This window comes from Bidens hawaiensis, unplaced genomic scaffold (assembly GCF_021521415.1).
Source record: "Bidens hawaiensis isolate Kalapana, Puna unplaced genomic scaffold, B.hawaiensis_p1.1 tig00009686_1, whole genome shotgun sequence".
Classification (NCBI taxonomy): domain Eukaryota; kingdom Viridiplantae; phylum Streptophyta; class Magnoliopsida; order Asterales; family Asteraceae; genus Bidens; species Bidens hawaiensis.
Genome location: NW_027491726.1, coordinates 254,436 through 268,156, shown reverse-complemented (window position 1 = coordinate 268,156; position 13,721 = coordinate 254,436). Strand labels below are relative to the sequence as shown.

Below are 13,721 nucleotides of genomic sequence, written 5' to 3'. Positions count from 1 at the left end.
TGATGAATGAAATTAGCAAGGTTGTTTCTAGAATGACTTGTTAAAGGGAAAGAATCCTGAACCCTTTAGATTGATAACAATCTAAGTAATTAGTGATTGAATGTGAGCCACATAATTTTTTTATTAAGCCTTTTGTTTTGTTTAAATTTTTCTCTCATTTTTATTAATGTATTCATTAACTATGTTTGTGATCATATATGTTTATTAATATTTAACCTTTTTTAATCATTTGAGTTACTATTAATATTTTCTTGTTTTGAGAATAAAATCGAGTAACATGTTTTCTGACTTCTAGTTTATAGAATGAATGTCTTTCTTGCCATATTTTTATGAAGTATATTTTCATGTTACAATTTTATAGTTATGTTGTGGATAGAATGTTTTGGTGAGCACTTATTCACTATTTTAAGTCGTTTCAGTTTCCTTAGGTACGTAAGCCGCGAGTAAAAATCAATATCAAGTTGGTTTAAAATTTAGTAATTATATATAGTTCATAATTCGCGGTAACTGTCACGATAAAAAAGTGTGTCGATAACAATAAAATTTGTTAAAGGCCTCAATGTTTCGACTTGCTTTAGGCCTCCAAAAACGTTGGGCCGACCCCGCGGGTGGTAAATGGATTTATGCATGAAAAGCATTTAAGGAAAAAAAAAGTATTGAAGAGCATTACTAACTGGATTCATTTCATAGTGGGAGTGTGTTATTACAAGGAGTAAGGCCGCTGCACGTACATTTCAAGCCAAAGAGACAATTATTATTACATTCACTTCCACCTTAATTCTTCTGATCAAGATATATCGATACTACTCACATATCTGCTAAGCCCTTGGGTTGTGCATCTCTGAGGCAGTCTGGACGTCCAAGATACCAATTGTTAGCATGTGCTGAGCCTTTGGGGTTGCTAATTCTGAGGTGGTCTGGACGTCCAAGATACCAATCGTTAGCATGTGCTGAGCCTTTGGGGTTGCTAATTCTGAGATAGTCTGGATGTCCAAGATACCAATCGTTAGCATGTGCTGAGCCTTTGGGGTTGCCTCTTAGGTGGTCTGGACGTATGCCATACCAGTGGTTAGCATGTGTTGAACCTTTGGGATTCTCCCTAAGGCCGTCTGGGCGTCCGACGATCAGGTCATTAACATGTGTTGAGCCTTTGGGGTTGTTATTGAGGCCCTCTGGAGTTCCACGATACCAGTCGTTATCATTTGTGGTGATGATGGTTTTGTAAGCAGGATGCCTGGCAACTGCTAGGGTGGCTGCCAAGGCCAGAACTGCCACAACTAAAAGTTTTATCATCGTCGGATGTTTGCTTGATTTTTCGGGTGATTAAGTTCGATCAACTGCTTAATTTATTTATAGTGAAATTGAAGGATTTGCATGGCCTGCAATTGGTGTTGGTAATTAAAAACACTTGTATCAAATGTATATTTGCATGCTACTCACGTGTAATGTAGAGCATGACAAGTGGAATTCATTGTGCTTTTTCTTTTGCTTTTATATGTACATCTTGTTCAAATAAAAACCTCTCTATTGAGGTGTAATAAACGATCTCATGCGCGTTATTCAAATTATACTATACATGTGGGTAAAGATAAGGAAGCAAAAGTGTAAATATTCTTTAAGCAACTAAAATTCATGTGGATGACAATTTTATCCTCTTAAATTATTAAGTATCTGCGTTAAGCATTTGACCATAAGAGAATAGGTGTAGTGAAGAACCATCCCATAGGCGTTAACCATCTAGCCCGAAGAGGCGTTAATTGACGCCATTATGGTAGTGGAGGGGCGGAGCGTTAGCAAAGCGTCGGTAAAGGGGCGGGCATGGCACGATGGAGACGTGACATTTGGCTCCGACGTGGGTGGTGGTGGCACAGTGGGAGTTAATCATCTACGCCTAGTCGAAGCATAAAACGTAACGTCGTTATTAGTTGAACTGTTAAGCGTCTTAAAATACCCTCCTCAAATGTAAAATATAATATTGATATATTAGCTTCATCGAAATAATAGTATAGACATGACTAACCTATTGACCAAAAAAAGTAATAGTATACACATAACTAACCAATTGAACCAAATAGTACTTACGTTGATTGAAGAGTTACGAAGACCATGCATAACTAGGGGCGGGCCCACATAGGTTTGATTGAGGTCCCGGAACACCAATGTTTTTTAAAAACTAATTAGAGACGGTATATTAAATTTTGTAATGACCCTTAAAAATTAATACTTGGAACGCAAATTATTAAGTCTAAACTGATATACTGGAAAGTCCTTTGTTTTTCCTATGAGAGGTTGCAGGTTCAAGCCTCATCATACTTTGTTTTTTGTTTTTTTTATATATCCTAGTCAATATTAGTTATTTAGTTAGGGTATTTGTGTTTTTTGTTAGTTTCTCCCATATAGTCATTATCAGAATGCAACATATATAATGGCAACATAGGTTATGCATATTCTTTTATAATTTATCTTGTGTTTGTATATTGTAATTAATCATTTATTTGTGTTAGAGTTAGTTTTTTTATGTTTTGATCATGTATGTAAGACCATTATATAGCTTACGTTTATGTTTTTCGGGTATGAATAAAAATGAATTAAAAACCTATGTTCTGTCTAGTTTCTAATTTATATTCTTTCTACTTATTTGTTTCCAATGACACCATATTTATGTGTTTTACTATGCCCGGATAACGACCGACCGGAAAATTTTGTAAATCGATAAAGTTGGGACCCCATTAGCAAAAACTATTGGGTCCGGCACTGCGCATAACGCTAGCTAGGAAATGTGAAGTTGAGATATACGCTAGCTAGGAAATTTGAAGTTGAGATAGGTTGTGTACTAAAATTTTCCAAAGACGAAATTGGGTTACGTGATGCTTAATTTAAACCTTGATATTAATTTTGAGAGCACATTTTTTATCCCTCTATGAGACTAAATTGATGAGTATACATACTAGTCCATAAAAAACACTCATTTGCCGGTAACAGTTTTTCTACGTACTAAAGCATCAACAGTTCGGCACTATGCATGGTGTCGTTTATGTGATACATTAGACATAGTTAGGCCTTCTTGAAGAAACACTAACCGGACCCCGGGCAGATTACTGGTAACCTGGGGGTTAGATAGATGTTTCCCACGAGGGGTTAGACCCTAAGAAGATGGTTCTTCTGATAACCTGCAAAACAGACACCGTGAGCTTGTCACTGAGAAGGGGGGGGTTCCTCCTTGTGACCATCCTCCGGTGTGAGAATCAGACTAGATTGCTCTTTAAATATAAATGTATATTAAGAGATTGCTAGAGCAGATATCAGGTATATTATGATGATATGAGATAAGATGAGATGGTCATACCATTTGTGGTATTTATAGCCGAAGGTAGGTTTCCAAGGAGGTGTGGCCGGCTGCGACAGTATTCCTGTTCAACCAACAGTAGCCTACGCACATGCCCTGCTGGTAGTTGGTGGGTAGGCAGCGGCTGATAGTGACCAGGCCTGCTGTATACTATTCCTTTTCCACCAACTGCCGGCTACGCACGCGGTATGGCAGTAGTTGGTGAGTAGGCAGCGGCTAATAGTGACATACAGTACAGGAGCATGCTGCTCGCCATACTGTTGTCAATAAGCTGTCGTATCTTTAGTCAGATCTTTTTCCCATACCTCGTCAGGTACAGTACAGAAGATCTTCCCGTATCGTACGGACTGGCTTATTTGGGCGGGAGTATTCCGCGGGAGTATTCCCCCTCCCGCCCTTGTGCGGGATTGTTCCCGGCTTCGCTCATTCCTTCAGGTGACACTGAGTGATTGAGAGCTAAGTGCTTTGTGCGTGTAGCCTTGCTGCGCGGGTGGCCTTCCCTGATGGCTTGTATCCGAGGCTGCGGGGACAGGCGGAGTCCTTCACCATTGGGAGGCATTTCCTGCGGGACCAGCTTTCGTACTGCGCGTAAGGACGTCACGTCTCTGAGCATGGTTGGTCCTGCGGATCCAGTTGGTTTCTGCGCAGACGTTCCTCTTCAAGGTGAGTCTTGCGGGTCCAACTGGACTCTGCTGGGACCTACCTCTTCACTTCTAAAGTGGCATCATCTCTAACTTGGGTCTCTCTTTTCTTCAACTCTCTCCACCACCTACAACACTCGGTGCACCCAATGTATTAGCTTAGTTTACCAATACGACCAAGAATTGGCCAGTAAAACAATAGTTATTTACATGTACTAAACCGAATATGCATGTTGTGTTGGTAGTGTTTTCATTTCTAGGCCCTACAAGTCAACGTAGGAAAACATTTCCGGTATGTGTTTGAAAATGGTTGTGTGACTTTGAATATACATTCCTATTTTTATTTTTTTTCGGTTGAAGAGACAATACCCCGGCAAGATAACATATATAAAACTGTACAAACAAAAGCATAAGGATCCCCGAGACATACCCCAAGGGAAAAACCTTACCTCAAAACCAAATCAGGCAAGTCAAACTAAACAACTACCCAAACAAACTAAAATTCACAAGCCGGAACAAACTTGAAATAAAACAACGACAAACCAAACACAAACAGACCCAAAAAACCGACAACAGTCAAAAGATCTTCAAAAATGAGCTAATCAGTCACTTCAAACGGAATAAGCATACAAATCCTCGTTATCATAGTCATACAATTATACCCTAGTGAGTAGTGACGGTATTTTTGCACAATGCTAAGAACATTGTACACCATTTTCAACTTATTTAACACAACCCAAAAGTCAACAATACTTGTATAGGGCCATATATATATCATATAATCAAACACTTTACTATAGAATCAACTTTAATAGAACAGAATCTTTAAAATAATGCTTATATATGTTTTTGATGTTTTAAGTTGTCACAATTTCACAAGTACAATGTCTTGGTCAAGTGGTAAGGTTTATAATCCGAGAATGGTACACTTTTCTTGTTAAAATATACACCGTTTTTGCAATCTGTAGCTTCACAAGATCTTCTTGCTATCTCACAAATCGGCAAAATATAGAGCTCAAACGTTTTCTATTACAACAACATTTATGATGTTCTCATTGTCATAAGTTCTTGTTTTTGATAAAACTTATTGTATCGTATATTCGATGGGAAACCGTCATTCAGAAGGCATTACCACTTCCATAATTTTACACGTCAAGTTACAAGATCTTTAAAAAACCACGATATTGGAGTTCCTTATATGGCTAAAATGCCTTTAAAGAAACTAGGGGGCGCATAGATTTAAACGGAGAACGAAATGATGATGTGCAAGCCTACTATATGTTTGTATGACATTTTTTAGTTTATTTTGGTCTTTTTGTGACTTTCATTGTAACATCCGCCCCTCGCACCACCAATCTTGCCCACGAAGAGCTCATGGATTTGTTTTTGGTTGTCCCGGTGAAGACTTCCCAGACTACTACTTCCACTTACCTGATTAGACTGCGGAGCTCTCATCTTGTCCAATAATATTAATAAGCTTACCGTGACAATTTAATAGTCATTGTGACAACCAGCGCCAGACAAAAACAAATTTAACAAAACTTACTTGATAATTGTGATCTCACCAATGGCAAAAAAAAATGTTGCTAAACATATGAAAGATAACTAGACCCGATTCAATTCAACAAAAACTGCTTCTTAGAGTAAAGGTTTTAACTACTCAAAATTTTAAAATAGATAGATTGTTTCAACTAACAAGCAACAAAACAAAGAACTTCTAATCGAATAAGCTGAATCCCATATCATCGTCACTCTCTTCCTTAGGCTCCTCCTGTAAACATTGTATGAAAACCATGTCAAATTATATAAATCAAAAAACACTAATATTTAATAAAAAACCAAAAAATAACGAAAATCACCTTCTTTTCTTCTGGTGCAGAAGCAGCTGCAGCTGCAGCACCACCAGCAGCAGGAGCAGCAACAGCTGGTGCACCACCGCCGCCACCGCCAGCACCAACGTTTACAATAAGATCTTCAATGTTTTTCTTCTCTGCAAGTTTAGCAAACAAACTTGGTCAGTATGATTCACATTCAACGTTAGCAGCCTTCAAAATGGTGGCAATCTTATCAGCCTGCAAATAACATTTCACAACATCCAGGAGTCATAAATCAAATATACATCGCACATGTTCAAACCAATTTCATCTGATCCACTGAATTCATGTCAATCAACCTAAAACCGATTAATTTCAACAGACTCATCAACTTCAACTTAAAACCAACCTAAAACTAACAAATGTCATATAAATCATATATATATCAATCTCTCGCATGTTCAAAACTATTCCATCCGACAAATTTCCTTCACCTAAAATCAACCTATCAACCTACAACTAATAAATGGAATACCATATTATCTCTCACATGTTCAAACAGACTTCATCCAATCCACAGGTTTCTTGTATAAATCAGCCAAAAAAACTAACAAATGTCTTAACCTAAGCAAATCACTTCAAATTTTTTAGGCAACCGATTCATTTCCAGATAAAAAAAAGTATCATAAATTAATAATTTGAATCAATTTCGAAAATGTGTGAACCTAAGCAAATTCTTTCAAAACACCTAAGCAATTCATTCATTTCCAGATAAACAATAAGTACAAAACATCTCGATAATCAATATATAAAAACAATTCCAAAACAAAATCAACATAAAACTAACAAATGTGCTGATCAGATCAAGTTCTTCCTAATTAAAAAATTATTCTTTTCAGATTAAAAACCACATCAGTCAATAACAATTCGATATAACTAGACAAAAACAACCGATCCGTACACATAAATATAAACCAGCTAATAAATGCGTTAGTCTAAGCAAATTCATTCATACTATTAACGCAATTGATACACATAAATATGAAACGTAAAACCTAGATCGTACATAATAATAATAATAATAATAATAATAATAATAATAATAATAATAATAATAATAATAAAGCGAAGCAGTAGAAATGAATGACTAACCGTGATAGTGATGCCATCGTCAGATAGAATCAAGCAAGCGTATGTGGAAGCAAGCTCTCCGATGGACATTTTGCTCTGTAAGGTGTAAACCGGCCGCCTCTTCTGTGGTGTTAATGTTAATGATGGAAGAAATGAAACCTGTTGGGGATTTTATGACTCACTCCACATTATTCACCCAGGCCCAAATAATAATGAGCCCAGCCCAGGTATTTCTTAAATACTCTCTCCGTCCCTTTACAAGTGTCATATTTTAAAAAACACAAAATTTAAAAAAGTTTGAATGATTACATTTTTTGTTTAAGAAATGACTATAATGACATTGACATATATAAAAAGACAAACTTTATGAAAGTTTGAATGATTGTATTTGTGTAAGGGTAAAATTGGTAATTAGTTAATAATTTTGAAAATGGACATTTGTAATGGGACAAACTAAAAAGAAAATGTTGACACTTTCAAAGGGACGGAGGGAGTAACAATAAAGCAAAACTTTTCTTCATTTGGTAATACTTATACTTGCTGGAGAGTAGTAATATTTCTTTCAAATGTTAGTTGCCGAGGTTCGTTAATGCATCTGGGCGTTGCGATGGGTGAAGGTTAGTTAAAAATACCCATTGCTTGTTGGATGCTTCAAAAGATTGTGATTAAGGTTTCCGATGGTCCTAGTAGATTGAGTTTTCACGGCATGACTATCTTCGGCTTTGATCTTGTGTTTGGGGATTTTTTTTTATAGAAAAAGTAAGACCCGCCAAAAGGCAAGGACTACGACGACTTTTCACTTTCAAAGTAGGCTACCGACTAGCGTGAAAGGGTAACATATTTTGAGTTTCGACTTGTTGTGTGTGGCCATTGTGCGAGAACCAACGATAAACAAGTGATGGTGTTCCATATTTTAAGTACAATTTATAAGTTGGGTAATATTGCATCAAAACATGTAACTTTTAACAAAATAAAAACATAAACGGAAATACCCAATAGTAATCTAGCCCATTTATAATCATGATTCATGTACCAAATTCCAGCCCATTATATTTATCACATCAGATATTAAATATCAGTAATAAATATCCATCCATAGTAATCTATTCAAACAATTATTATTCATTGGTTTCACACTTCATAGTTGGCTGGTTGACAAGAGATGGCACTTAATACAATAAATAGCTCCTACAACCTTTCACAATCATATTCACTTATTCTCACATTATACAAACAAGACAGAAATATTATTATTTATATTACACAAAATATATATCAAATTCATGTATCATATGGAAAATTGAATTGCTAATACAAACCAACTTTTGCATGCCTATACCCCACCCCTACTGTCATTCTCTCCCACATTCATATCTACATCTTATAAGATACCAAAACCATATATATATATATATATATATATAAAGGGTCATACAATACACAATCGTTCAAGTTTTGAACTACGAAAACCACATAAGCACATTATGCGGCTCGCATAGTTTCATACTGAAATTGGTTATGCATTGAACGTGTCCTTATATAGATATACGTATGCTTCAATGAATTATAATCAAAACCTTTTTTCCTTTATACCAGTAAAAAGAGCTATTTAATTTCATAAGATTTGTTGCAAACAACCTCAAGTGCCTCCATTATCAAACCCAAAAAGCTCGTCATAGTTTGAAACACACCCTGCAAACCCGTTTGAATATTGAAGAAACACAGATCCACTCCCCGGGTACGGGTCCTGGATCTAATGAGTCCACAAGGTAGGATATGATAATTACGACTAAGATATAAATATAACTTCCCAAAGTCCAGTGACTGGAACATGCAAAACAGACACCGTGAGTCTCGTTACAGGAAGGACAAGAGCGGGGTCTTCCTGTAACCACCCTCCGGCGTGAGAATCAGTAACGTTCGTAATGGAGAAAGTACTTAAGTATAAAGACTAAGTGTAGTCAGAATATAGGTGAGTGAATGAATACCTTATACCGTTTGACAAGGTATTTATAGCCGAAGGATAATGGAAGATGATTGGGGCGGTTGTCCTCTTCTAGAAGACCTTTGATAACCGCCTAGACACATGTCCTCTTGTGATAGGTTGGGCTATACGTCTCATGTGCATGAGCATAACAACCTGGACACGCGTCACCAGCTGATAGGATGGATCGCGCCCTGGCCATGTGCACGGTTATAACAACCTGGCCAGGTGTCCTTTGTTCATTGGTTAGTATGTCACGTATTCCCCAGGTAAGAATCATGAGCCTTCTTCTAGAGAGTACTTGAGTGGTGACAGCTGTCCCGCTGGCATTATCCTCCAGTTGTTTTATGCGGACAGATGTCTTGTCCTGCGGATGACTTTTGAGGATGCCCGGATGCTTCCGCGCGTGTTATGAGGATGTTCCTCCTCTATCGTGATATGCGGGTGACCCGAATATCCCGCGGGTGGCTTATAAGAACATTCTCTGTGACCCGCGGGTGGTACTTAAGGGTATTTGGGTCTTTTGGGTACCCTACCTCTACAAGTCCCCCCAGTCCAGTGTTTCTTCCGTGTGAAGTCTTTGTGCGGGTGAAATTCTGGACTTGATGTATGTTGGGGATTTTTGTTGTTCGGAAGTTATGTAGAAAATATCTTCTGTTGGTATGGATAATCATGAAAAAGGACAAGTTAACCACTCGCAGGCGCGTGAACAGATGATGGAACGTTTTTGACGCTGTCACTGTACCCGACTGTACAACTTTTTCTCTTTTTTGAATTTTCCGCATGACGTGGCAAGTACTGGTTGGGTGGTGTTTTTCTCTCTCTACTGTTCATATCCCATCGCATTAATTGCGATGGGTATAAATAAGGAGAGACTCCTTCCTTTCGAAATTTTATCACTTTTTTGTTCTGGTTACCTTGTAAATTCTCTCTGAATTTTTCATATATCTTTCTTCTATCTTTCCCAATTCTATTTGCAATGTCGAACGTTCAGACTGAAGTTGATGAGATAGAAGTTGCGTGGGACTACTCAGAGTATGAAAAATTATTGGAAACGTATGGCATTCCACCCGAGTGGAAACCAGAGTTCCCTTCTGTTGGTTCTATAGCCACTTTCCCGCCGCCTGGGAAAATGGCTTTGTATGCCAATTATTTCGTTCATGGGAATTTTCGTCTTCCTGTAACAAACTTTTTGCAGAGATTGGTAACTGCGTATGGGATCCACTTATCCCAACTGCATCCTCGTGCTATGATGCGGATTCGTCACTATGAATTTGTATGCATGGCACGTGACATGGTGCCACACATTGATCGATTTCCAGTGTTTTATCGTCTTACTAACCGTAATGGTTGGTATACATGTCAAGGGTTTTCTGATCGAAGTATCGGATATGAAGTTGAAAAGGTGTCCAAAGACCGGCGGAACAAGTTCTTTTGGATTTCTGAGGACGTGGTACCATTAGACATGGTTCTCCGCCCAGTAAATTCCGCCCTTCCTGACGTTACCACCGCTGCTCACGAGGGTCGTGAATGGTATCGTGTACTTACAATGGGACCGACACCCATGCAGGCTTTGCCTGAAGAAGCTCTAGTGTGGGCGGGCATGAGCCGTTTGTGGCCGACAGAATTTATGGAACCCATTTTCGTGGATCTGAATGAATGTAAGTTACCTTTTTACTGTCTCTTTGCTTTTTGAATGTTTCTATGATTAAACTTCTATCTTTTTCAGGTCGTAGTTCTATGTTTAATGCTCTCTTTGAGGACAGGGGGTGTGTTCGAAAAAGTATTCGCGAGGCGGGAGACCAGCCCATTCTCGCAAGACTGAATCTCAATTCCTTTTTCCGAAGAAGGTTCGAGCTGAACCTGTAACTTCACATGCCACCTTTGAAACAGGTGCGTATGTTCTAAACCCTCCTCCCCTTACTGTCGTTACTTCCGACGGGACGATTGCCATCTTATCATCAAGTGATGATGATGATGGAGATGCTTCTCAGTTTTCCGCTTCGGAAGAAGAAAAGGACTCTGACAAGGGTGCTTCTGAAATTTCCTCTGTCTCGTCTTTGTTAGCAGAATTAGAGAAAAAGAGAGCGTTTGTAGCTTCTCAGACGAGTCACACAAACGTGAAGGCTGCGGATACTGAGGCGGGTCAATCGAAGAAAAAATGGAAAGTACATCGTCCCAAGAAGCCACAGTATAGCCTTGTTGACCGCCTTGACACTGTTGAAGGTACGTGTCAACCTTTAAATACTGTATTCTTTTTTATGAGTGTTTGGCTAAGTATAACTTTGTTATGTAGATCCGTTGATCTTTAGTGAGGATATATCGGATAGGCTATCTACTCCAACTCCTCATACTGAAAAACCATCCTCTCCTTTTTCAAGGGGAGAGGCGGAAATTAAGTTGTCTACTCCGCCGAGTGCCCTCAACGTAGGGGGTCCGTCGACCTTTCCTTCAACTGAAACTATCGTGGAAGATAGGGTGCCAACCCCGCCAGCCGATACTTCAACGGGGGAAGCTGAAACTGATACTCGTTTTGACTATCTTTTTCAGGCTGGGGGTGGTGTTGGTGATCAGCAGGACAATCCTGCTATAAATGAAGAAGATGTTAGGGATGTGGAATCTCCTCCTCCACAATAGCCTTTTCCCCCCCAGCTCACCTTAAACCTTCAGGTTCCCGTTATTACGGGGATACGAGCTTAGGTGACAAACATGAGCTGTTTGTCCCTTCATGGGGCATTACTAATGGTTCTCAGTTTTCCCAACCAAGAACTTGTATGGAGTTTGTTGAACACTACACGCCCCCCGCTGAGATGGCATACCAGCGTGACCTTTCCCGCCATGATCTTCATACGAATGTAGCATATCATCTGGCTAACGCCTTGGCCGGAAGCCAAGAGATTTTAAGTGAATGGCGTATGTTAGGTGGGAAGGTCGGTGAAGCTCGTCGCGCCGCTGAGGCTGCGAAGAAAGAAACTGAGGAATACCGCATTGCTGCTCAAACTGCCAAATGGAAACAAGCTAATGCAGAAAATGCCCTCAAGAGAGAGCAAGATCGTAATGCTAATGCGGCACGCCGGTGGAAAGAAGCTTGTGAAAGGCAAAATGCCATTCTTGAGGCTTCTCGAGCCAAAACTCAAAAGGAAAAAAGATGACTTGGCCCGCGCTCAAGAAGCCAATTCTACTTTGGAAAATCAAGTGGCCTTTCAAGGTGCACGGACCCATGATCTTGAGGCGGAGCTAAAGTTGCAGAAGGAGCGAGTCAAACTTAAAGACCAAAGGGCTGCTGAAATTCAGACTGCTTATGACTCTCTCCTTCAAGCTCATGAGGAAGCGACTGCGGAATCAAAGGAATTCCGAGCGCGGGCAGAACGTTTGGAACAAGACCGTCAATGGTTCCTTACTCGGGTAGTTAACGCTGTAAGTAATACTTTATCCTTTGTTGTTTTACTCACGCTTTTGATATTGGGAACTTATGTTCTTGTCTTAACAGGTCGTCCGCCATATCAAAGGAAGTAAGGAGCTGAATGACAGTTTTGCCAATGTGATACGCGTTATGGGTTTTCATGAAGGGATGAACTATGCTCGAAGTAACCGCACATTCAAAGATCATCCGCTCTATGGCGTAGACGTTAAACAAGATCGTGTTAACCGGGTGAAGGAGCATGACGCTTTAGTCTTCCCTCTACAGGATGTACTTCCGGAATTTGCTTCCGCATATGATGGCGTACAACTTCTGAAGAACTATCTTGGGAAAGAATCTGAAGATGCTTCTTCGGAAGATATGTCTTTGAAGGCGCCGGAAGACCCATCCTCCTCAAACCCTTAGGATAGGTTTAACAGTACTATAACTTGTAAATTTTTTCTTTTCCTTCTTGTAATTTTTTGGATAATTAATGAGGATGGTTTCTTTTGTCTTTTGTGGATATTCTACTTGTCTAATGGAAATATCTTTAGAAAATACTTTTGATATTTTACATCTCTTTTTTGAGTGTTTGAAAGTTTTGGATAACTATGTTGACGTGGCGGAGAGAGAAATTTCTTGAGGGTAACTGACAAGACGTGTATGACGTCGTTGACAGTCTGTTTGCACTATCTTGAATTTCCCGCCTGACGTGTAAGCCATCCGGCGGTCCGCGGTTTCTCTCTCTTCTGTCATTTTATGGATCACATTAATTGCGATGAGTATAAATACAACCCTTGCGCTTTCCATTTAAACTTTATCACTCTCAGATTTCTTCTAAACATTCGAGACTTTTCACTCTCCTCTGAGATTTCTTCCCCTTCTGAGGTTTTCTTAATCTTTTTAGAACCTTCGTGAGCTCATCCTACTATCACCGGTATACATACTGTATTCTCCCGGTTGGTAAGTTGAGTCGTAACTGTCAAATTCTTCTAAGTAAGATGGCATCCGCATATGTATGCGAGGACGAGGGCGTAACCTTGGTAATTCGCCAAACTCCGGTTCCGTCTGTTGGTTGTAACGGATCTGACTTCTTCTTACTGTTGGTGGAGGAGAAGGAGATCTCCTGGGAGATTCCTCATAATTCAAAGTGCGAGCATGAAATCGTTAATCATGTTTTCTGCGCTCATATTCAGCCACCAAACTTTGTTGTTGTACATGAAGCCACTCCTCGGGAGTTAGCTTTCTAGATTTGGAATTACGCTGATGAGACCTCGCCATGTCAGAATTGCCTGAATCATCTTCCAGATCCAGTACTGACTGGTTTCGGCAAGTCTCTTCTGTAATTCGTCTGAGATTACCCAAATTTGAACCTTCCGGTGCCGAGCCACGTCCCATGTCTGTG

The 13,721-nt window shown here is 39.4% G+C and overlaps 1 pseudogene across 1 annotated transcript; it reads right to left on the bottom strand.

Moving 5' to 3' along the window:
- Nucleotides 1–5,575: 5,575 nt before the first annotated feature.
- LOC143533404 (uncharacterized) lies at nucleotides 5,576–7,063 on the bottom strand (annotated as a pseudogene). Its single transcript, XR_013135347.1, has 3 exons — nucleotides 6,954–7,063; nucleotides 5,847–6,059; nucleotides 5,576–5,758 (listed from the first exon to the last, which is right to left on the bottom strand). The product of XR_013135347.1 is annotated as an uncharacterized LOC143533404 (transcript).
- Between the last annotated feature and the right edge of the window lie 6,658 nt (nucleotides 7,064–13,721).